We start from the raw sequence: 26,134 nt of genomic DNA, 5'->3' as shown, positions 1-26,134 counted from the left end.
ACACCTTCATGCTCTAGTTACACGCGGCCATTGAATTTGCAAAGTTCGGCAATCACAGAGACAGTAATGGGCTTCAAGCAACCACTTTACCCCAGCATATTTTGAAACAGTTGGATTTTTTGGCAGATGAAATGGTGCAGTATCGGTTTCAGATCTCGGCGGACACCTGACCGGGATAGGGAAGGAATAAATGCGAAACTGAGAGAAGAAACGAAGAAAAGAGGTAGGTGCCGTAGTGGAGGGCTCCGGAATAATTTCGACCAAGTGGGGATCTTTGACGTGCACTGGCATCGCACAGCAAACGGGCGCATTTGCGTTTCGCCTCGTTTTTGGAACACTGAAACTTTCCAGGACCTCGTAAGCATAAGCGCCAATAACGCTCAAGGATGCGGAAACTTTTTTCTCCTCACCAATATTGCTCAGGTAAACAGAAACTTCAAAATGGTCCACGATGCAGAGTTCTTAGTCTTAGCATTAAACTCTTCTACCTTCCCATAAGAAGGCATTTTTTGCAATACTTATTCCCACTGCGTCCGCAGTAGTCATTTCCCTCCGTCGGACATCAGTCGACGCTTTATTTCGCTGTCGTGCTCTTTAAACACGTACTGTTCAGTCAATGGTCAGGCGCTCAACGAAGATGCCGAATTGCTTCCGCCGTGCCGTTCCGAGCCGCTCCCCCCCACCCGCGTTGCCGAAGTGCGTCGTCGGCAGACGATATGACTACGCCAGACGTGGACGACCAACGAAGGCCGTTTATTGAGAAGCACACAAGAATATACAGGGCGTCCCAGCTAAATTAAGCCAAGGTTTGAATATATGCCGTAGCACTCTCAGACGACGCGACCAAATGGATGTTGCTGGCCGTTGTATGGAGCAACTCGCACTATTTTTTGTAGTGGTCTTTTGGATTAGATTATTAACCAACTTAGCAAACAAAGAAGATAGGCGAAAAATTCCAATAATAATGTAGTAGAATGGTCTACGAAACGTCCCACTGAACAGTTTGTAACTTTCCATTTATTACGTATCGGCTTTTTTTCGTTCTCTGCAGATACCCGCGAAATTGAAAAAATACCACCTGACGCGTCTGCTTGCTCGCCACGATTGCAGTGCTCTCAAACATTCCGCCCAACAAACGAACAGTCCATACAGGCTGGAGTGCTACTGCTTAAAAGGCGACAGGGCTGCGATGCAGGTGCTCGCTGTGCGATTTACGCGAGCGCAAGTGATAAGGACGGCACCTGCTTGTCGCTATCATCGAGAGCGGCAAGGGAAGCATACTGCTGGCGTCTCTCTATGTCTGAAAAACTTTATTCCAAAGGTACATTACAGGAAAAAAGTTTGAGATTGCCCGGAAGGGGCCACATTTCACAATAACTGGGTGGGCTCCTCATTACAAGAGTCCATTGGCGTCCGCCGGCGCTCGAGCTCGGTCGACCAGGGCCTTCTCACTCGCCAGGTAGGAGCAGCCTTGAAAGTGTTTACCGCCCAGTAATCCGGGGTTCGATTTTGGGGCAAGGTTGTCTCTTGATTGACATGCCCACATCACGTGGAAAAAGTCCGACGAGTTCTCCATACAATGCGGGCACTTTCCTGTACACGAAGGATCAAAGTGCTTTTAAACAACAGAGAAAAACAGAGTATTGGTGTAAAGATAGAGGAGTGTGTTCCCCCGCCGTTACAGGGCTTAGGATAGATTTCGTGGCCGAATTTGTATAATTGAGAAATTATTCGAAAAGTGAGGGCCGGACTGGGTTCGGGATCCGTTTGCCCGAAGAGTGAGCGCGCGGGCGGCGTCGTCTGCCTTTTCATTGCCTTCGAGGCCCATGTGAAAATGAGCCCATACGATCATTCGAGACGGGGGCCCCGAGGTAGTCGCAATTTTGAAGGATGCGGTACGCAAGGAGAGGTATGTACCCCTTTCAGTATTTCTGCAGGCCCCTTTAGAGTTGGAGATGATGACTCGCGAGTCCTGGTCTGCGGCGGCTAGCGCAATGGCGAGCACCTCCGCATGTGTGACGTCTTCAGCTCGGAACGCTAGGCTGTTCACCGCGATGCTTTGGTGGTCGTCTGCGGCCCTGTAACTCCCTCCCCCCATGGTGAAGGCCGGAGGCGTCCACGTTGAAGATTCCTTGTTTGATCCCGCAGTGGCGAGTCAGTGCCTCCGTCCGCGTAAGGCGCCTGCCACTGTTGTCATCACGTGTCATGGTGACCGGAAGGACGCACGTGCAGGGCGTATCTCCAGACTTCGGCGATGCGTACGCGCTCTTTCGAAAGTTTGGGTGGTGTATATGTGGTCGGGCTAATAGGCAGCGTCCCGATGACGTCTTTGAAAGTCTTGGGTATTGATTAGTCAAGTGTGCTTTCCGGAGCTCCACGAAAGTGTTTACTGTCCCCAGGGCCATGAGGCGCTCGTTGGACGTGCTCACCGGGAGATGAATGGCACACTTGTACATCTTTCTAAGAATGCCCTCGAGAGCATTCTCGTTAAACTTGCGCACGTGAAGGTAAGGAGTCGAGTAGAGGACTCGACTGGGCACGAATGCATGCGCCAGCCGCAAGTCGTCTTCGCACCGCAACCTCCTGCGTTTGTTGGAAACCCGGCGGTCTATTCTGCCCACCTGGTCCCCCCCCCCCACCTTCCGCAGTTTCGCTAGTGTTGTGTCAACGTGTCGATGTTTATAAATGAAGAGGCCAAGTACTCTAATCTAATCGTGTTCGGGTATCGGTCAGCTGGCCAGAGATATTTCCATTCTAGCGAAAACTCAGCTACTGAAACATATTGGACAGAACGTACTCAAAACCACTCTTCAAGAACGTGCACCCCGCGCACCACGAGGGTCGTCGTGAAGCCAGAGCAGGTGCTCTGCATGAAAAGTACGGACAGCACTCGGGTTGAGTGTACGTGGATGCTGCGGAGTACCCACACAACAAGGCCTGCGCATTGGTGGCGGTGGATGCACCCGACGGACTGCTTGCAGCGGCGACTATAGAAACAAGCACCTCCGAGATCGCGGAGGAGGCGGCAACCGCTGATATTATTTTCACCTACTCAAAATTAGCCATTCGCAATTTCGCAGCGGGCATTCTTAAAAAGCAGCCCAACCTACCAGGCAGGTCGAACTGATTTGTTGCCGTCCCACTCGGACAATCCAGGGAACGAGCAGGCTCACAATAAAGTCCGCGGTTTTGTCAACCGGGCAGGGAGCTCGCCTATTCACCCGGGGTTTACGAGAGACGGCATTATCTGTTTTCATGACATAACCCACCATTACACTTTGGCCAGGCGGTTTTATCTCCCTCCGGCTAAAACGCTGTACAAAGCACAAGAAACCTCGTGGAGACGGCTTAAAACGCGCTCCCTCACGAACCCCGCGCAACTGTCACTCATGCACCCCTCGCAATACGAACCCCAATCTTTCCGCTGTGGCGAACGCGCCACTTACGACCACATCATATGGGATTGTAAGGAAGAACCGCCTCCGGCAGAGCTAGTACAAATCCCTTTTCTCGAGCGGTGGGAGGCTGTGCTGGCCAACTCAGACCCGAAGACGCAAGTCAGGGCCGTCGATTGGGACAACCAGGTCGCCAACAATCATGGACTACCGGCCACCTAACGCGGCCCTCCGATCACCGAGCTCTTCTTAACGAAATAAAATGTTTTTCCAATCCAACCATTTCAGTGGTGCAGTACGGCGTATAGGGCAAGTTGGCAGTAATTCCTATTGTGGACCAGCGCAAATCTTACGGGACGGGCGAATGTGGACGGGGAGCATTGAAAGTCGCAGCGGCGGGCATGTTCGTCCGCGATATCCGCCTCTTGCTGCATGTTGGCCTCAATGTCTCCAACTGATACGTGTTTGGCCCAGATGCTTCTGTCGTCAGCATAAAGCGCATGATTGACGCTTTCGACCTGCACCAGCTAAGCCAGGAGTTTCTTCGCGGCCAGATTGAAAAGTAACGGTGAGAGGACTACGCGCTGTGGGGTCCCTCTCGTTCCTAGTTGAGGCCGTGTTCTTATATTCGGAAGACAGATTGTGAATCGGAGAAAAATTGCTTGATATACTGAAAGGTGTTATGTCCAATATTCACTTCAAGTCGAGGGCGAATAGTAATGCTTTATTTTTGAGGGGTTGTTAAACCGGGCTGAGAATTTTTCGGGGTTGCGGGGCATGCGGGCAGAAACTGAACGTGGTGTCTGTGAATCCATTTTTGTTCTCCAGAAACCCTGACAGTCTGTCCCGCATCATGGCCTCCAACAGCTTTCCCGAACAAGACGTGAGGGAGGTGGAGTGGAGGTTGTCTGTGTTTACGGCTTTCCCGTCTTTAGGAATGAATGTTACCAGGGCGGCCTTCGATTCCATTAATAAGGGTGCCTCACCAAGCCAGATCGAGTTAATGTAAGCGAGGAGGATTCCCTAGTCGGGGTCGGGAAGAGTGGCAAGCAGTTTCTCAGCTATCTTGTCCCTGCCCGGTGCCGTTCCCCGTTTCATTTTAGCCAGGGCCGCCTTCAGGTCACGCAGGTTGAACGGCTGATCCAAGTCCGCGCTCTCTGAACCTGCATACTAGTATGCGGGCACTCGGGGGTCCTGTTCAGTGCAAAGATACTGGTCGCGTAGTTTGCAGGCTAGTTTGGAAGTATTTCCATCCAAGCTATGAATAGCTAGTTGAAGATGATTTTGTGTCTCGGGGCGGGTATGAGTCGGGTCATTTAGGACGCGGAAGAGGCGCCACGTGCCCCGGCTAGACGTTTGTCTGGTCGCCGTGTTACGGCGGTCCGCAAAGTTTGAGTCGAGGACTTTGGCCACATATTCAGCTGTTCACTGGGTGAGGCCGGCGGTACGAATTTTGAACTTTCTAATATGTTTTTGGTGGTGCCATCGGCAGACGAGGCTGTGCCGCGCCTCCCAGAGGTGAAGAAGGTGGTTTTCCACCTCCGGCATTGCCTCCCAAAGTTCAATTTGTATTTCCGTCGAACGCAGGTGTGTAACCAATCCTTGTGTCCACGCGTGGTATCCCTCCTCGCGAATAGAGGCCGAATTAATGTAGCCTTGCCGGAATTTATTCCAGTCGGGAACCCGAGCTTGTGCGCAGGGTCTTAGCAATAGTTGAATCCTTACGGCGGTATTGATAAGGCAGTAGTCACTACCGAGAGTCTCCTCGGTGTTGGCCCACTATGCGCGTCTAAAATTTTTTGTAAAGCTAACGTCCAGAAGCGTGTCCCAGGTCACAAAGTTATGCACCCGCGTTTGATATGCAAGGCCGGTGTGGAAAGCCAGGCCAAGCGTGAATGGAAGTTCCGCTAACTTGCGTCCCCCCTTCTCCTCCCGCACGTGCCCCAAAGCGTACTGTGTGCCTTGAAATCGCTTGCAATCACAAGGGGGTCCCTACCGAGAACATTTAAAGCACGGCTAAAGAGAGCTGCGAACGTTACATTTTTTAGTCTAGGGGAACGGTAGATGTTGAGTGTGTGGAGTGGTGCATCTTGTTTCTTGAGCGGAAGGAGTGTCACCATTAAATACGAATATTCAATGCAAAGTTCGAAGTCAACTAGATTAGTGTACAATTTTTATGCACACAGACGCAGGAACACGGTTCCTGCTGGAAGGCAGACGATGTAAATTTTAAGGGTGGCGCTCTCCCTGGCTCCTCGAGGGCAACCACCGCCAGAATCGAGTCGAGGGTTGAAAAGAAAAAAGTCGGAGATCCAACCGCTTTCCGTGGGAGTGGAGGCCCGACAGTTCTATTGGACAATTTGGACTGGGGTGGCCGGATTGTTTCTTGGGGGGCGCCTGATCTTTGAGTTGCTCGCCCTGTTCATTTTGTTTAAGGAGGGATTGACGTGCCCTTGCTCCGGAGCCAGCACTCGTGGGGAGGGAGCGCGTCCTCCACACCGCAAAGCGAGCAGCTCTCGTCATCGTCTGCATCTGGGGCGCGTCTAGAAGGTTTGGGAGGGCGGCCGAATACTTCCTTCTAGGGACCACCGGGCCTGCGCGAGGGGCGCGAGGAATGCGCAATTTGTTCGGTAATCAGCGCTAATTGTTTTTGCAATTTCGGAATGGCGTTAACCATCACTGAAATTTGGTTTTGGATGGCGGGGAATCGGGCGTCTGTGGCCCCGGAGCGGGCCTCGAAATGAGCATCGAATGCGGCCTCCGCGCTTGTTGCCGCGTTCGGCGCCATACGCTCACTCTCCATTAACTCAGCCGCGGGGGTAGAGGGGGGAGAAGGAGGCTGGTTCATTTTGGATTCCAATTCGTTAATCTTATTTAGCAGTATCTTGTTTTGGGCCCTGAGTACTGCTATTTGATTTTGCTCGGCGCTGGGCGCCTTGGGTGGGGAGGGGGACGATGGGGAGTAAAAACCGGCCCCGAACGCGTCCAATCACCTGGTGTCCGTTTTGGACGATGTGGACCCAGGCCCCGGTGTCACAGCGCGTCTGCGCCGCTCGTTTCTTCAGGCCACTTTGTGGTGGCGACGCCGTCGACGCCGTCGCTTTCCAGCACCTCCGGGAGGTGGCGCCAGCTTCTCGGTGTTGGCCCGGGCTTTCAGGGGCTTTTGACTCGTGATGCCGTCGGATGTGGACGCTTTTTTCGCAGCTCGAGCGACTTCGTCCGAAGCTAAGTGCTTTTTGATACTTGCTTTTGCAGATGCTGAGCAGCGGCGGTTTCAAATCGTATTAGGGGTGGGAAGGCTAGCGGAGGTGTGTGTGGCGTAGGTCTCTGTGTAGGAAATTTGGCGGATTTTACGTTACGTAGTCGCCCGGACGATGGGTCGGCAAGCTAGGAAAGCCAAGATGGAGGGGGAGCTAGTGCAGTGCCAGGAGTGCGAGCTTTGGAGTTTTTTAGACGAGACCGAGTTTGGGAGCTTAGCCGAGGCAGAGGGGGCTAGCTTCGCGTGCAGACCATATAAGCGTTTTGATGAGGCTGTTCGGACGTTGGAAAGGGAATGGGCAGCTAGGATTAAGGAACTCAAAGGGGGCATAAAGGTCTAGCGAGAGGAATGGATTAAGCTAGAAACCCAGGCCGCCGTGTCGCTTAAGAGGGAGGGGGCTAAGGCCGACCTGTTGGAGCGAATAGTGGGCGAGATGAACGAAGAGCGGGAAAAGCGGGCCCAGCTAGAAGAGCAGGTAGAAGCGCTCTAGTCACGGCCGGCAGGTCGCCCCGGTACGGAGCTGCGTCAGCTGGTGGACGAGGACAGCGGGGTAAACCTAAAGGGCGCTCGTCGATCCTACAGCGCTGTAGCGCAGCAGGCTTTGAGTAGGGGAGACAAACAGGTAAAACGGGCACTTTGACGCGCGACAGTAGTGTGCGGCGGCGGGACAGACAGCTAACACGATCCGGAAGGCAACAGTCGCTGTCAGGAAGCGAACGGTTAGAGCGCAGAAGAGTTCTGGTAGTTCGTGTCTCGAACGTAGCGAGGGTTGAGAAAGGCGTTTTGACGACCGTGAAGGCGGACAGACGGTTGCAGGTGGAGGCCCGGTAATGGAAGTGCATGGTAGATACAATGGCCAAAGCCCAGGTGGTGGTATGGTGATAGCGAACACCTTGTCGTTTTGCATGCTGGTCGCAACAATGTGCTGAAGGGGAGGAGACAGAAGCTCAAGAAACAGAATTGGGGATGCGGAGGCTTAGAGAGGCCTCTGAAAGTGTGCATGTGATCATGTGCACAATCCCAGAGGTCCAGAGGCAGTCTAGCCGAACGGAAAGGAGGGTCGTTGAGGCTAACCGTCTAATTAAATTAATGATTCGACGACTAGGATATGGGGTGATGGAAGTTAACAGGGACGTGTACGAGGTCAGCTCCAACCTTTTAGCACAGGATGGCATTCACTACAATGGGGCCACTGGCAAGAGGGTAGGGAATAGGATAGGTCGCCAGGCAACAGCTTTCTTGGGTGGACCGGGAGCAACCATCCCGTAGCCCAGACTACGCATGGAATATTGCAATAGAACCGAGGGCAGCTGAAAGGGGGCGGAATTGGGGAATTCATTCATAAAAGTATGAATTTTCAAAGGGTTAAACTGGGATGCAAGGATCATTTATGGCTAAAAGGAAAATTGTCCGGGGAACAAACACTCTTTGACTTTGTATGCTGGTGTACAGGAGATAATGCCAAAGAGGAAAAAAGGAAAATGGTAGATTGTATTGCCGGGTTCGAACCCGACCGCGGCGGCTGCGTTTTTATGGAGGAAAAACGGCGCGGATCAGGTGTCCAACGATATATGAGACAGATACTGCGCCATTTCCTTTCCCCCAAAACCGATTAATATTATTGTATTTGAAAGCGACATTGATGAGCTAGGAGGACAGGGCGTGGTAATTATATTAGGCGACATGAATGTACACACAGAAGACCTGGATGGGTACACAGATTGGACAGGAAGCATGCTGCTGCATATGTGTGACAGACATGATTTAGTAGTATGCAAGAGTACCTAGAAGTATTAAGGACTCATAACATGCGAGGCAGGGAGTGTGCACTCCACGATATATTATGTACTTATGTCGCACACGACGTATTATCGATTAGGTGTTATGAGCATAGATGAACATGGTTTTAGAAGTCGAGGTAGTGACCAAAATGTATCAAGTTGAGTTCCAGAAGAGAAACCAATATAAGACTGAAGCGAGATGAACAATCAAAGGGAAATTTTTGCTCTCAAGAGCAATTGGAAACAGCAGCCAAACAAATTGAGAAAGTAATGTTTCAGGATAACGAAACAGAATGGATATTATACCAAATAAACTCGACTACTTTAGGTAGACCTCAGGAAGCGTCCAGGCAACACAAATATTCCAATAAGAAAGGGGAACCAGAAGTTGAAGTGGACAGAAAATGGGATAGCTTCATAAAGTGTAGAAGGAAACCATCGTATTTGATTGATGAGAAAATTAGAAGAAAGGGTGCCGAGTGGACGTGAAAAATAAATAAAAAGTTATAAAAGCAGCTCAGAAATTCTCGAAACATCTAAATACAATGAGGAATAAGATTTGGCTAGAGCAAAGGTTCATTGTTACAGATCAGGGTATTCGACTAGGTGGGGATGAAGCAATGAAACACATAGCAATAAGGACGACAGAAAAAATTTAAGAAAGATTTGATTTGGCTCATGGTGTTTAACATCCTAAATGCACATAGGCTATAAAGGACGCCGTAGTGAAGGGCTCCGGAAATTTCGACCACCTGGGGTTCTTTCACGCGCTCTGACATCGCACAGTACACGGGCTTCTAGAATTTCGCCTCTATCGAAATTCGACCGCCACGGCCGGGATCTAACCCGCGTCTTTCGGCTCAGCAGCCGAGCGCCGTAACCACCGAGCCACCGTGGCGGCAAATATAAAAAAGAAATGTGGCACATAATTTATCGAAGGAGGATAGACCGGTTACTGCAATTGCTTCACTTGAGCAAAGAGAGTGGGAAAGGGCAGAGATGGTTCTTAGTAGCACGTCGACAGGACCATATGGTATAAATAAATAAATAAATAAAATTTCTATTATGTTAACAAAGTTAAAGAAGGGAATTGCGCTAAAAAAGACATGGACGAGAAAAGACAAGGACGTCCATGTCTTTTTTAGCGCAATTCCCTTCTTTAAGTATGTACGACCGACTCGCCCAACAACGTGCACTCATGTTAACAAAGAAGCTAGGACCAAAATTCAAGCAAACATTAATAGAGGTAGCGAACAAAATGACAGTGGATGGCAAAGCCCTCGATGAGTGGCTGTTCAGTAGAATGAACATGATATATAAAGGAAAGGGGGCATAACAGTGACATCTGAGGTTTACAGGGTGGTGATGCAGGTTTTATAAAGCACAGTCTGCAGTTTTGGGCAGAGAACGAGGGAGTTCTAGGCGAGCATTTGGCAGTAGCGTTGAGCGAGTGGCAAGCGTCGTAATCTACGTCGGCCTTCATTGCAGGGCACACCCTGTCACATATATTAAGGAGCCTAAATTAAATTTTAAAGGAAAAAGGTGTGAAGAAGACGACGCGAATTAACCGAAGAATAAAGAAGAAGAAGCATTCGGGGAGGTAGAAGGAGATGATTGGTGGAGAAGCATTCGGTGAGGTGGAGAGAGATGATTGGTGGAGAAGAGAAGAAGACGACGACAAGGCATACGTGGACTAACGCCTAGGCTATAAAAGGGGGAGTGAGAGCGAGGCCCGCGGGGGGAACAGCAGAGAAGCGGAGGCTCCGGCGGGTCAGGGTCAATTTGGCTGGAAGAGAGCGACGCCGGCTACTGCTCCGGTGAGCTCGCGTTCTATGACTCCGCATCGTGGACTTCCTGCTGTGCCTGCGCCCGTTCCGGGGAGTCAACAGACGACGCTACCACGTGCTACGTCCAGGGGTGTCTCCAACGCTGTTGCCACCCATCCGTGTGGTGCCCCCAACGCTAACAACACCGGCATCACCTCCACTGGCGCTCGGACCTGGAGCTTGTACGACGCAGCCAGCGACGCCAGCCCAAGCGTGTCGAACGCCGCCAGCGACGCCAGCCCAAGCACGTCGATCGCCGCCTCGCCGCCTCGACGCCGGATACTGGATCCATGCAACGCCGCAGCCACACCGAACCAAACGTGAGCACGAACGCCGAACGCTAGTAGTAGACGCTGATAGCAGTGTGCCCGGGTCGAGGGTATTTATAGTCTGTGATTTGTGTTAGTTTTGTTAGTTTTGTGTTCTAGTGTGCGTGCCACGTTGGTTGTATTAAATGTGCGTTTGTGTGGGTACACTCGTCGCCTAGTCCATTCTTTCAGTCCGAGTGTTCTCCGGAGAGATCTGTGATAAAGTGGCGAGCCTGCTAGGATACTCTTCCTTTTTCTTGTTTGCTTTGTCCCGGATTTTTCCGATCTCTCGACGGCAGAAAGTATGGACTTGGCAAAAACGTTAGAGATGGCGCTCAAGCTAGGGTTAAGCAAGGAAGTGGCGATGCGTCTCTGTGGCGAGGAGAAAGAAGAGGCAAAACGGCAGAGAGAGGAAAGGGCGCAAGCACGCGCAGACGCTCGTGAAGCAGAAGAGCGCGAGACGAAAAAAGCTCGCGAGGCAGAGAGAAGAGCTCGCGAGGCGGAAGAGCGAGAAGAGAAAAGAGCTCGCGAGGCGGAAAAGCCAGAAGAGAAAAGAGCTCGCGAGGCAGAAGGACAGGAGAAAAGAAGGATAGAACGGGAGAAGGAGTTTATTTTGTGGAAACAGGCGCATGTCGGGGGAGGATATGAGGAGATCGCGGACAATGATCAGCGTTCCTTAGCGGGTACAGAATCTCCTAGACCAGCCAGAGTTTGCCCAAGGAAGCTGATGGCTCCTTTCGATGATAAAGGAGGTGATTTGGATGCATATCTGCAAAGATTCGATCGGATAGATTTGGGGCAAGGCTGGGAGCGCTGTGAAAGGGCCACGGCAATGAGCATGTGTTTAGTCGGAGAGGCGCTGAATGTGTTTGGAAGGATGCCCGCTGCTGATTCCATGGACTACGATAAAGTCAAAAAGGCACTCCTCTAAACATTCAGGCTTACGGCAGAGGGTTTTCGTGAGAGATTTCGCACCGCGAAACCTGAGGATTCGGAAACCGCTAAGCAGTTTTCCTGCAGGCTATCCAAATATTTTGATAGGTGGGTTGATATGTCTGACACAGAAAAAAGTTTCGAAGGGGTGCGTGACAAGCTGGTCACAGAGCAATTTTTAGCATGCTGCCGCACAAAGCTAGCGCTATTTCTGAAGGAAAGAAAGTTGTGTTCGTTGGAAGAGTTCGCCGACACTGCTCATTAATTCCTGGAAGCTCAAGGGTTAAGGAATTTGAGTAAGGCAAAGGAGGAAACCCTAGAAATCCTCGAGAATGATGCGGCAAACCCAAGAGCTTATGGCAGTGCATCTAAGGCGCCAGTAAGGTGTTTTCTGTGTGGCAAGGTGGGACACCCTGCAGCTGACTGTCGGACCAGTAGCGCTGCCCAAAAAACACAGATTGTGTGTCAAGGTTGTAAGAGGAGGGGTCATACTCTGGATGAGTGCCGATACAGAACGCAGGACCGAGCTGTATGCGTTGTCGACTCAAGGGTAGAACCTTTCACGCCATCCGAAGTTCCACAGCTGAAAGGAGAGCAAGCGCCGCTGGAAAATGAGGCAGTGAGTGAAACACCCAAGTCGAAAGCAGCAATGCCAGTGGTGGTTGGGCAAATAGGGGACCGTCCTATATTGGTGCTTAGAGACAGCGGAGCTAACAGTCTTGGTTCGTAGAAGCCTGGTGAAGGACGAGGATCTTACAGGGGAAGCGTCGGTCGTCACTCTGGTGACAGCACAGTAAGGTACCTTCCTGAAGCTAGGATTCTAGTGTCCACGCCATATTATACTGGGCAGGTAGTGGCAAAATGCATAGGCCAACCGATCTACGATCTCATCTTGGGGAACATTACGGGTGCAAGAGGTGTCGAAGACCCTGGTCCCGAGTGGAGGATGCTCGACGTTGAAGAATATTCAAAGGAGTAAAGGCCTGCGACAGCTCAGACGGGTGCAGCCAGTTTCTCGTCGGCAGTTGAGACAAGAGCTCAAGCGACAGCCCGAGCAATGCAGCGTCCGCTCTCTACTCCTGTTGCGATGTGCTTGAGCGTAACACCGGGCGAAATTGCAATTAGGCAAAAAGTAGATCCGAGCTTGAAGACCTGCTTCGAAAGAGTCAGGGAGAAGGTGAAAAGAAAGAAGAGTCGAACGTCATTCGAGTTTCAATTGGTAAATGGCCTTTTGCACAGGGAATGCATATTTAGTTCAGGAAGGCGTGTCCAACAGCTGGTGTTACCGAGAGCAATGCGAGAGACCGTGCTACGTTTAGGACATGACGCCATTATGGCCAGACGCCAGGGTGTTCCAAAAAGGGTGTCTAGGATCACCGAGGAGTTCTTTTGGCCTGGTGTTCAGAGTGACGTTAAGCGCTTTGTTCGCTCATGTGACGTGTGCCAGCGCACAGTTTCGAAGGGAAGAGTTGGCCCCGTACCTCTGGGCAAGATGCCAGCCATCAACCTACCGTTTCAGCGAGTGGCGGTTGACATTGTGGGGCCAATCTCTCCAGTATCCGCCAAAGGCAACAGATATGTGCTTACTCTGGTTGACGTGGCCACTCGTTATCCTGACGCTATTCCACTGAGATCTATTGACAGTGTCCAAGTGGCGGAGGGTCTCGTGGAAATGTTTTCGCGATATGGGTTCCCGAGGGAAGTTTTGAGTGACCGGGGCTCGAACTTCACATCGGAACTAATGAAGGAGGTTAACCGCATTTTGTCAGTAAGGCAATTACTGACAACGCCTTACCATCCCATGTGTAATGGGCTTGTATAGCGGTTCAACGGCACCCTCAAAAACATGATCAAGAAAATGTGCCAGGAGAGACCTTCTGATTGGGATAGACGCTCGTGAAGCAGAAGAACGCGAGGCGAAAAGAGCTCGTGAGGCAGAAGAGCGAGAAGAGAAAAGAGCTCGTGAAGCAGAATAGCGCGAGGCGAAAAGAGCTCGCGAGGCAGAGAGAAGAGATTGCGAGGCTGAAGAGCGAGAAGAGAAAAGAGCTCGCGAGGCGGAAGAACAGGAGAAAAAAAGGATAGAACGGGAGAAGGAGTTTAATTTGTTGAAACAGGCGATTGGCCCCACAATGTCAATAGCCACTCGCTGAAACGGTAGGTCGATGGCTGGCATCTTGCCCAGAGGTACGGGACCAACTCTTCCCTTCGGAACTGTGCGCTGGCACACATCACATGAGCGAACAAAGCGCTTAACGTCACTCTGAACACCCGGCCAAAAGAACTAAACACATGCTCAATACCGTGGCCCACTCACTGCGCTCCCAGCCTTTCCCCAAAGCTATCCACTCGAATCGTTGCAGAATAAAGAAGGATAAAGAAGAGGAAGAAGAAGCATTCGGTGAGGTGTAGGGAGATGGTTGGTGGAGAAGCATTCGGTGAGGTGGAGAAAGATGATTGGTGGAGAAGAGAAGAAGACGACGACAACGCATACGTGGACTAACACCGAGGCTATAAAAGGGGGAGTGAGAGCGAGGTCCGCAGGGGGAACAGCAGAGAAGCGGAGGCTCCGGCGGGTCAGGGTCAATTTGGCTGGAAGAGAGCGACGCCGGCTACTGCTCCGGTGAGCTCGCGTTCTACGACTCCGCATCGTGGACTTCCTGCTGTGCCTGCGCCCGTTCCGGGGAGTCAACAGAGGACGCTACCACCTGCTACGGCCAGGGTTGTCTCCAGCGCTGTTGCCACCCATCCAGGTGGTGCCCCCAACGCCAACAACACCGGCATCACCTCCACGGGCGCTTGGACCGGGAGCTTGTACGACACAGCCAGCGACGCCGCCAGCGACGCCAGCCCAAGCGCGTCTAACGCCGCCAGCCCAAGCACGGCGAACGCCGCCTCGACGCCGCCTACTGGATCCATACAACGCCGCAGCCACACCGAGCCAACCGTGAGCACGAACGCCGACCGCTAATAGTAGAACATTAGTAGTAGACGATAGTAGCAGTGTGCCCGGGTCGTGTGTATTTATAGTCTTTGTGTTTTGTGTTATTTTTGTTAGTCTTGTGTTCTAGTGTGTGTGCCACGTAGGGTGTATTCAATGTGCGTTTGTGTGGGTAGACCCGTCGCCTAGTCCATTCTTTCAGTCCAAATGTTCTCCGGAGAGATCTGTGACACACCCACGCAGCCGCATTAGGCGCCGGCACTGATTCGTCCCGAAGCCTGCGGCTGTGAAAACACGGATTACGCTCTACACTGCCTGTTTAAAGAGGCCGTCATTGTCGGCTACGCCGTGACCTGCTACGCTGGCTCCCACGTGACCCCATCCACTGCAAAAGGAGCACCTTCACCGACACCCGCAGCATCTGGCAGTTGCGTCGAGCGAGTCGCAAGCGTCCTAATCTACTTCAGCCTTCATTGGAGGTTAGTGAAAAGTGCACTTTGACCATACGCAATATATTAGTCGCTCGTCGCTGCTGCCAAGTGTCTTGTGAAGTTCTATTTTTCCCGTTTCTGTTTGCTGAACCTTATCGAGCGTGCTGTTTGACTGTAAGTGGACACACGTTTAGGAATGATTGAAAAGGGGGCGGCAAAAATGACAGAGGACTTTAAAGCTCATACAGCAAAAGTTACGAGAAGAAATTAAAGCAGAAATGAAGCTACTTCGCGAGTCGTTGGAACGGGAAATGCGCAACGAAATTCGAGAACTGAAGAACGAAAAGCAAGGCTTAGTTAAAAGCATCGAGTTTGCACACTACTCTATCAATGAGCTTGAGGAAAAGCTACTTGCCGAAATCGCTGAAAACAAGAACCTTGCTGACAAAAATGATGCGCTTCGAACCATGCACACAAATTAGGAAAGTAAAATGATTGATTCGGACAAGCGACTCATTCTGTCTGAGCAATACTCAAGAAGGGCTAACTTAAAAATTCAAGGTGTCACCAAAAATGACAGCGAGTCTGTGATTGACATAGTCTCAAAGGTAGGAAATGCAATTAAAGAGCCAATTCAAGAAAGCGACATTGAAGCCTGTCACCGAGTACCGACACGTTAGGCGGGTAGGTCGAATATTGTGGTGCAGTTCCGGTCTCGAGCCAAACGTGATACATTCCTCCCGAAAGAGAGAAACAACTTTATTGTAACACCAGTCAATGAACGCCAGGAGAGAAGTCCATCTCCCCTGTCGGCCCTAGCCGTCGGCCGGGATCCCTTGGGATACAGCAGCAGCAAGGGCTTGACCGATGATGTCTTGCTGGACGTTGGGGTCTGGGCTGCGGAGCAAAGCCTCCCAGGATTCTATAGTGCGTGAGCTATCATATTTAGCCGGGCACGTCCACACCATGTGGACCAAATTTGCTGGCTGGTCGCAAAATTTGCACTTTGACCTGAATACTGTAGGATGCCACTTGCTGTAGAGTACTGGGTTGGGAAAAACCCCTGTCTAATTTCCTCCAAAGAACCTCCTCTTTTTTATTGAGCGTTTTGTCCGCTCCCGGATAAATCTGACGATTTAGTCTGTAGTATTGTGTGATTTCCTGGTATGCGCGCATATCCTCTGTGCTGTTTGTACTTCCAGAGATTTGGGAGGTCCCAGGGGTCGACCGGTAAGTGAGACCTCGGGCGACCGAATGAGCCTCCTCGTTCCCTTTAAGTCCTTGGTGAGCTGGTGCCCAAACGAGCAGAACCAGTTCTCTGGGTCCTCCTTCCCTGCTTAATATACGGATGGCAGTCTCCGTCACCCTCCCCGATTCGTAATTTCTCACAGCGTTTTTTGAATCCCTAATGACCACCTTGACCCCTCCTTGGCTGGCGGCTAAGGCTATCGCCACTTCCTCAGCTTCTACTGTCTTGACACCACTGACTGTGCAGCACGCCACCGGGGTTCCGTCTTCCTTAACCGCCACAGCCGCGTGTGCGGCTTTGCTCTCATATATTGCAGCGTCCGTATACAGGAGGTCCTGTCGACCTGTATACCTAGCATGTAATGCTTCTGACCTGTCTTTGCGCCTGCCTTCGTGAAAGGCGGGGTGCATGTTTCTGGGCAGCGGAGGGATTTTAATCTTGTCCCTGATTTGTCGTGGTATGTCTCGTGAGCGGGCATGTTCATGCCTGGGCTCGTAGCCCAATCTCTCTAAAATTTTCCTCCCCGTTTCAGAACCGAGTAGCCTTTGATGCTGAGCGGTAAGGGCAGCCTCAATGAGCTCCGCGAGAGTGTTGGAGACCCCTAGCTTCATAAGTCTCTCGGTGGATGTGTTCGGGGGTAGGTCGAGTGCGACCTTGACACTTTTCCTGATAATGATTTCGAGCTTGTTTCGTTCCGCTCCGTTGAGTTTCAGGTAGGGTGCCACGTACACTATCCTACTGATTACGAAGGCTTGCACGAGTCTCAAGAGATTCGCCTCCTTCTTCCCAGCGTGCCTGTTCGCTATTCTTCTGATAAGACGACACGTCTGATTTGCACTAGCTTCTAACCTAGCAAGCGTTTCATGATTCTTCCGATTCGCCTGAATCCTTAGCCCGAGGACGCAGATACTGTCAACCGCGGGGATCTCTGCGCCATTGACATACATGTGGATGTCTGCCTCGTGCTTTTGGTGAAGCCGCCGTTTTCCAGGGGGCATCAGGAACAGTGCTTCCGACTTTTCGGCCGAGCATTTAAGTCCCTTGGGTTTCAGGTACTCTTCAATGATGTCAATTGCTTTTTGCAGAGAGCTTTCAATTTGTCCGTCACTCCCCTTATTTATCCATAATGTTATGTCATCCGCGTATATTGTGTGGTTTAAATTCTCAATGTCCGCCAACAGTTCGGGGAGTCTCAACATCGCAATGTTGAAGAGGGTTGGTGATAACACCGAGCCTTGCGGCGTTCCTGTGTTACCAAGTATAATGTCCTCGATGGAGTCTTCCCCTATCTTGAGAGTGGCTTTCCTGTTCGTAAGAAAGTCCGTGATGTAACTATACACTCTCTTACCTACATTTAGTGAGTTCAGATTCTCTAAGATCGACACGTGCCTCACGTTGTCAAATGCCTTTGCCACATCCAACCCCGCAATCACTATCGTGTCTCGGGTTTGCTTGTCTATAATTTGGTCCTTGAGTTGCAGCATCACGTCGCATGCCGACAGCTTTGGTCGGAAGCCGATCATGGTGTCTGGGTATAGCCCATTTTCCTCTATGTACCTACTGAGCCGCGTCTGAACGACATGTTCCATAAGCTTACCCACGCAGGAGGTGAGCGATATCGGCCTGAGGTTCTCGAGGCCCAGTTTCTTCCCCGACTTGGGAATGAAAATGAGATTTGCGAGTTTCCACTCCTGTGGTATCGTCCCTTTCTCCCAGCACTCCTGCATGTACGTTGCGATGTTGGCGATGGACCTGTCGTCTAAATTACGAAGCATTCTGTTGCTCACTCTATCCGGCCCCGCTGCTGACTTAGTCCGCAGGCGATTAATCTCCGCTCTGACTTCTGCCAGGGAGAGCGGGGCGTCTAATTCCGAATTCTCTCCCGCTTCATAGTCCGGGAGGGGTTCGGGTCCGGCGTGATTTATGTACCTGTTGCGAACTTCTTCTAAGAGTTCCTTCTTAGTGCCTTCAAACTGATGCGCCAGTCTTTCCAGCTGTTGTTTGGACGCTGACTTTGTGCTATCCGGATCTAAGAGGTGGCGAAGAAGTCGCCACGTTCGTGCGGTACTCATATTCGTCTCCATCTGATCGCAGACGTTCCCCCAATTCTGCTTCGTGAGTGCGATTGCGTGCTCTTCAATTTCTCTGTTTAAAGCCGCTATCTGTTTCCTGATATTCCGATCCCATCTCCTTTGTCGAAGTCGATCCTCCAACCCTTTCTTTTTCCTCCAGAGATTTATTAATCTCCTGTCTACGGCTTCGTTGTCCCCCTCGATTTCCACCGCTTCGGTGGCCTCTTTAGCAGACCGTACCACCCCATCGCTCCATTCCGCAATGTCAGAGACGGGAGCCGGGTTGTCCCTGAGTGCCCTGAAAGCGTCCCAATTTACGGCCTCTACCTTCCGTTTCCCGGGAATTGTCGGGCCTCCTTCTACCACCACTTCTATGATCTTGTGATCGCTTCCCAGATCCTCATTTGTATTGCACCACGTGGCTCTAGTGCCGCTCCCCGTCATGGTGAGGTCAGGTGTTGTGTCACTCGTGACACTATTTCCCTTCCTTGTGGGTTGCAGCGGGTCGGTTATCAAATCCAGATTATGAGTCTCTATGTCGTCCCACAATTTCGTGCCCTTGATTGAAGCCTGTTTATATCCCCATGCCGAATGGTGAGCATTAAAGTCCCCCACGATCAACAGCGGGTTGTTCTTTATCTTACGTCGCGTCGTTGCGAAGAGATCCCCGAATTCAATTTCCTTTGTTTGGGAGAACTGTAGACATTTAATACGAACAAGCTACTTTCTCTCTTTCTTCGCGGTATCAGTTCTACGAGAGCATGGTCTATTTGTGTACTCCCGATGTTATGCTGCACCGCCGTGATGTTTCGTTTGACTAGGGTGGCCACCTGAGTGTTTTCACCCTCGCCTACGTATGATTTGTACCCCGACAATTTTGCTTTTCTGCCGCATTATTGTAGTGCTATTAGCTCCGGTCGGTCCCCGTTCCTCAGGAATTCCTGCAAGACAGCACGCTTGCGCGTGAAACCTCTACAATTCCATTGCCAAACGGTGGTTTTACTGGATCTGTGAGCCATGATTGCCAATCAGCTGATTCATCTGGTTTCCTAGTACTTGTTGGGTGAGGTGTTCGTACGCCCGGTCCCTTTTCGCAAATTCTTCCTTAAGTTGTTCAGTGAGGTTATTATCCCTCTGATGTATTTGCTCTGCGACACTGTTATCTCGTTGATGCAGCTGCTCTGAGAGGGTTTGGAACATCCCTAACATGCGTTCTTCAAAAGCCTTGCGCCATTCATTGTCCTGTCTAGATTTGGCCTCAAATTTTGCCTCCAATTGTTCTATTTTCATGTCTATCACTTTCTCTGTGTCCATATCTATTATGGGCTTCTCTACTTCCTTCGCCCTCTTCTTAGCCGGCGGCTGAGCCGCACCCTGCTCCTCTGATGCTCTTACAACTGGATTTTGTGGCATCTGCGATTGTTTCGCAGGTGCTGCATTAGGCTTAAGCGCTATTCTAAGCTCCTCAATTTGCTTGCTCATCGCTGCGAGCTGTGCCTTAAGCAATCGATTTTCTTCCTTAATCTGGAAGATTTCTTCATCGCGTTTATCCTGGGAGGCTTCGCTCACCCAACCCACCTTTCGGCTCGGAGACTTGGGCCTCGCTGGGTTGTTGACGACAGCGCCTCCGGAGGGGCCCGCAGTCCCGGGTTGGGCCTTCTTTTGCTTCTCCGCTTCCCGCAGATTCGGTAGACGCGGGAAGGACTCTGATCTCCCTCTCGACTCGCTCTGGTTTCCTGACTAACTCCTGGATCTCCCTTGATGCTTTTCGAACCGGCTCCTTCCTACTTCGGTCTCCTTCGCCTTCCCCGCTTCCTCTTCCATGACTTCCATAGCCAGCTTGGCCTCCCATTGCCTCTTCTTTATCGTATAAGGGGTCCTGAAAGCTTCCTTGCATTTCCGGTCTGCTGTCAAGTGACCTTTGCCGCACAATTTACACTTGGGCTCGCATACGTGATCCTCGGGTGGGGCTATGATTCCGCATTCCAGACACTTAACTTGGGCGCTGACACATACGTCCGATCTGTGTCCTAGCTCGCCACAGCGGTAGCACACCTCGTACCGCTTCTTGTAGAGCACGCACTTTAGGGGTACGTCGTAACAGTACACCCACCTCGGCACTGTCTCGTGTTTGAAGATGACGATCGCCGAACTGGATTTGCCCATCTTCCTAACGCCAAGTATCGGCGGGATCCTCGGGTTGCCGAAGGCCTCTGTCAGTAACTCTATGGTCAGTTTCGGGTCGATGCCGTGCACCACACCCCGCCCGCAGTCCTCGTGCGGCGCCAGGTACGCTGTGACTTCGTACTCGTCGTCGTCGATATGGATAGACAATCTTGGTCACCTTCCAGACAGTGTCCATGTCTGGGGTGCTGAAAATCAGGGTGCCTTGTTTGTCGTTATGAATCAGCACGTCCTTGTCCTGCCCTTTGACCCATGGAATTTGCGCTGCCATACGCACCGCCGCACTCAACCTCGTAGTCGGAACTTTCGCGAGCGCCAGCCCATTCTTCGGCCGAATAATTTATCTTGTAGTCATTAGCTGGCAAACGCGGAAGGTACGACGCAATTGAGCGCTCCGCGTTCCTCTGCCCCAGCTTTTTATATGCGGCGTTCGCCTCCGCCGCTATCTTTTTGCCCTATCCGGATTCGGCTCCGCGTTCCAATCTGGCGTCTCCATCTTTGCCTCCTCGCCGTTCGCCTCTCGTGAGGTCCTGCAGTTCTTTAACATGTTTTCCCACTCTAGTGATCCAATCCGAGGTTCTCAATTCTTCGGGTGTAATCTCCGTACCCTCTTCGGTCACCCCTCCCAAAAGCAAAAAAAAAATGACGCTGACAAACACTGACGTTGGTCTGGAAAATTCTGATACTGTGTGCGTCAATGAAAAACTTTGCCCAGTACAAAAGAAACTGCTTGCATTTGCTGTGAAAAAAAAGTATGAGCATCAGTAGAAGTCTGTTTGGTCACAGGATGGAAAGATATTCATGAAGCAAACTGACCGTTCTGTTGCTGTACCGATAACCAGCGAGAAGGAACTCATCAGGCTCTTCTTACAGGAAAAAAATTGTGCTTAGTCAGCAGCAGACGATAATCATAGCTCACCTGGCAACTAAAATGTGTCATCTTTCTGCTTTGTAATAAAAAAAAACTAAAGAATGGCCTATCACGAACTTGTTCCTGCCACAACATGTGAAGCTAGGGCACCGTAACTATGAAACTGCTTCGCACCTCAAAGCGCGTTCAGTGGGCAACAAACAAGATGAAATCGTTCTGCTGTTAAAACAGTTCTCTTTCGAATTTACGGTTTTGATGCTCACTGAAACATGGTATCATCCTGCCTGCAGGATGCTAGAGCTGCCCGGCTAAGAAGCCTTTTTCCTTAACAGACCTAACAAACGCTGCGGCGGTGTTGCTATCTATACTGTCGCGTGCAAAAGGTGCCACATCCTGCCTAATCTTAGTAAAGTTGCGGAAGATTATGAAGTGTTAACATTGGAAAATCGAAACCAGCTGATTTCTGTAGTATAGCGCCCCCCAAATGGCAACATGAAAAACTTTACAGGTTCTTTTGACCAGGTTCTAGAATATGCATCATTGAATAAATGTTCGCTTTTGTGCAGTGGGGAGATTAATATTAATACTCTCGACCACGACGCTATTGTACGTGATTTCAAAATGAAACTTCTTTCCAATGGGTTTTAAAACTTAATAAAAACAGGAACACGTGTCACATGCACGACTGTGTCGGCACTTGATTTAATAGTTACGAATATTGAAACCAATGTACTCTCTTGCGGTGCAGTTGCTTCAGATGCGAGTGATCACTGTCCGGTGTTTGTCGTCTTTCAAAATAAGCATGCTAAGCGAAACAATGTGAACGAGACCATTAGTGCACAGCAAATCACAGATGCCTCACTGGACGTATTTAAGCACGATATTATGAACTTTGACTGGTGTTTTGGCTGCAAAAGACGGACGTCAATGATGCGTACGACTTATTTTTTCACCATTTTCTACGTCTTTATTTGAAGCACTTTCCGCTCGAAAAGTACACCCCTTTTAAAAAGATAAGGAAACCACGGATCACACGAGAACCGTTCCAAATGATAAAGGAAAAAAATCGTTTGTATCAAATGTTCGTTCGAACATGTGATGAATATGCACTTCATACCTTTAACAAGTTAAGAAACCGATTAAACTCGGAACTACGGAAAGCAGAAAATTCATATTATCAGCAGGTCTTTTCTACCGTAGGTTCAGAGAGACCTGATATTGCTTAGAAAGTTTCAAACGATGTCCTTAGCCGCCATGCGAATAACTATGTTGCAAAAACTATGCTATTAAGTGGCAAGGAAATAAAAGGAAGAGCACTCGCAGAACAATTTAACAAACATTTTCTCAATAGCATTTCTTCATCTCAAGATCCTACGGACACTAATATCGCCGGTTGCCCTAGTCAGGTTAGCGAGACTATATTTTTTGAGCCCACTGATGAAAATAAGGTTTATGAGCTTTAGATATCAATGCCATGCATATCAACTCACTGAAATATGTCTTACCCAAATTTGTCCCTTGCTTTCTCACATCTATAATCTTGCACTGGAATGCGGGGTTTTCCCCAACACAATGAAAACGGCAAAAGTGTCTGTAATTTATAAAGGGCGCAAACGAAATATACCAGCAAATTACAGGCCCATTTCAGTACTCCCTGTGTTTTCAAAGGGACTGCAAAAGGTTATTTCTTCAAACATAACAAGGTTTTTTGACAAACATAGGGTAATAACTGAATCACGATTTGGTTTCAGAACTGGTTAATCCACAGAAACAGCCTTACTAACAATGAAATAAATTATTTTGAACAATATTAATGAAAACTTGTAAACGATGTGCCTTTTTCTTTATTTCAGTAATAAATTACTTTGAACAATATTAATGAAAACTTGTAAACGATGTGCCTTTTTCTTGATTTCAGTAAGGCATTTGATTGCTTAAACCATACGATTCTTGCTAACAAACTTCAAATGTACGGTATCCGTGGTAAACCACTCACTTTACTTAAAAGCTACCTCCAAAACAGAAGTCAGTTGGTGTCTGTAGATAATGAACTTTCTTTCCTTTTGCCTATGAGTTATGGTGTCCCATAAGGGAGCATACTGGAACCCCTTATGTTTAATGCATACATAACTGATATTGTGAGCATAGATCCTTCATTTCATTTTGTAATATACGCCGATGATAGCACAATACTTATTTCAACCCTAACCTTAACAATTTCATTGTGAAATATAATGATATAGTCAATAAATTATCTGGGTGGTCAGTGATTAAAAATAAAGATAAATCCTACAAAGGCCAAGGCTATAATATGTCACGCAAGAAACAAGCCGACGACACCCAAGTGCATGCTCAAGTTTGAAAATCAATAAATATAAATTTTTGAAGAGCACAAGATTCTTGGTGTCAATTAAACCGGGATGCCCACGTTAAACACCTCTGCAAAAAACTCTCTTCTGTCAGCGGAACCCTTTCGTGATGCCGTGAAACTTTACCTTTGAAATCTAAGTTACAAATTTATTATGCATTATTTTTTCCGCACCTTAACTACTGTAGTTTAGTATGGGCCACAACGACTAAAAATAACATAAATGAGCTTCTGGTATTTCAAAAGAAAATTGTTCGAATAGTCGCTAGTATTGATAACATGACTACGACCAAATATGCCTTCTAAGCACATAACATTGTCCACGTTGATCTTTTGTATAATTTTAAATTATTGCAAAAAATGTATTTTTACATGGCATCAGTTGTCAATTTTTACTCTACCCTAGCATCTTAGCACACGCGTCGTGCTAACATACATACAAGAAGTACTTACATATGAAATATACCCCGTATTCGCACCTATTATAAATTACAAATGTTGTCTTATGATCTGCATCATGTTATAAACACATATCAACATACAATGGGATATAAAAAAGCTGAGCTGAGCAAATATTTTGTTCAAATGCCATTCTGTCTTCACTTGTTGGTTATTGAACGTTTGCCTAAATGTTAATGTATTTTTCTTTCAACATATATATGACCATTGCAGCGGTCTCATTTGTAAACATTATTCGAGTCAGTGTATATATGTGTCAAGTTTTTTCTTTATTTATTCTACTACTGTTTGTGTGACTGGTTTTGAAAAATGTCCTGCACCGCTCGCGTGCTACTGATTGTAGGGGTTTCCTCGACCTAGTCAAGCTGTCTAGGCAAATTTCTTTAGACAGTCCATAGACTGTCTATGGACTTTAGTCTAAGAAGTCTATAGACTGTCTATAGACAAATCCTTTAGACCAGTCTATAGACAACCTATAGATTTATGGCCATACACTTTTAGTAGACTTTTGTCTATAGACAGTCCATAGACAAATGTCTACTGAAAGTAGATAGGTCCATAGACAGTCTATAGACACAGGTCCATAGACAGTCTATACAAGATTTATAGATTTATGGCCATACACTTCCTATAGACTTCTGTCCATAGACCGTCTATAGACAAATGTTTACTGAAAATATACACAGGTCTATAGGCAGTCTATAGATGATCTATAGACTTAGGCCATACACTGACGGATTTCCGTTCGACGACGTATGCCCGGAATTGGTCGACAGTGGTTCTTCGTGTACGACTGCATTGTTTGAGAACTTCGAATTGCAAGTGCCCAGCCAGCGACGAATTTGAACGGTTTGTGATTCCGAGCTGGCAACATTGCCAAGTGGGCGTCGACGCTGCCAAGTGTCGGCTACAAAAGCATCGGAGCAGCACTGTAACGATGGGGCGTGGAACCGGCGAGATGGCGGTGACCCTTACAAGCTTTCTACTGCTCACGCAGGTGTTTTCGGCGAACATTTTGGCGGCGGTCCTTCCTGACGGATTTCCGTTCGACGACGTATGCCCGGAATTGGTCGACAGTGGTTCTTCGTGTACGACTGCATTGTTTGAGAACTTCGAATTGCAACAGTGCCCAGCCAGCGACGAATTTGAACGGTTTGTGATTCCGAGCTGGCAACATTGCCAAGTGGGCGTCGACGCTGCCAAGTGTCGGCTACAAAAGCATCGGAGCAGCACTGTAACGATGGGGCGTGGAACCGGCGAGATGGCGGTGACCCTTACAAGCTTTCTACTGCTCACGCAGGTGTTTTCGGCGAACATTTTGGCGGCGGTCCTTCCTGACGGATTTCCGTTCGACGACGTATGCCCGGAATTGGTCGACAGTGGTTCTTCGTGTACGACTGCATTGTTTGAGAACTTCGAATTGCAACAGTGCCCAGCCAGTGACGAATTTGAACGGTTTGTGATTCCGAGCTGGCAACGTTGCCAAGTGGGCGTCGACGCTGCCAAGTGTCGGCTACAAAAGCATCGGAGCAGCACTGTAACGATGGGGCGTGGAACCGGCGAGATGGCGGTGACCCTTACAAGCTTTCTACTGCTCACGGAGGTGTTTTCGGCGAACATTTTGGCGGCGGTCCTTCCTGACGGATTTCCGTTCGACGACGTATGCCCGGAATTGGTCGACAGTGGTTCTTCGTGTACGACTGCATTGTTTGAGAACATCGAATTGCAACAGTGCCCAGCCAGCGACGATTTTGAACGGTTTGTGATTCCGAGCTGGCAACATTGCCAAGTGGGCGTCGACGCTGCCAAGTGTCGGCTACAAAAGCATCGGAGCAGCACTGTAACGATGGGGCGTGGAACCGGCGAGATGGCGGTGACCCTTACAAGCTTTCTACTGCTCACGCAGGTGTTTTCGGCGAACATTTTGGCGGCGGTCCTTCCTGACGGATTTCCGTTCGACGACGTATGCCCGGAATTGGTCGACAGTGGTTCTTCGTGTACGAGTGCATTGTTTTAGAACTTCGAATTGCAACAGTGCCCAGCCAGCGACGAATTTGAAC

General features: G+C 49.5%; 1 protein-coding gene and 1 pseudogene across 1 annotated transcript in view; both read right to left on the bottom strand.

Annotated features, from left to right (window-relative positions):
* LOC144120358 (uncharacterized) overlaps positions 1–26,134 on the bottom strand; it is a 333,822-nt gene that overhangs the window by 159,682 nt on the left and 148,006 nt on the right. The window lies entirely within an intron of this gene.
* LOC144119363 (uncharacterized) overlaps positions 19,109–26,134 on the bottom strand; it is a 42,082-nt pseudogene continuing 35,056 nt past the window's right edge.

The sequence above is a fragment of the Amblyomma americanum genome, chromosome 2 (assembly GCF_052857255.1).
Source record: "Amblyomma americanum isolate KBUSLIRL-KWMA chromosome 2, ASM5285725v1, whole genome shotgun sequence".
In the NCBI taxonomy this organism is placed as follows: Eukaryota; Metazoa; Arthropoda; class Arachnida; order Ixodida; family Ixodidae; genus Amblyomma; species Amblyomma americanum.
This window is presented reverse-complemented; position numbering and strand designations above follow the sequence as displayed.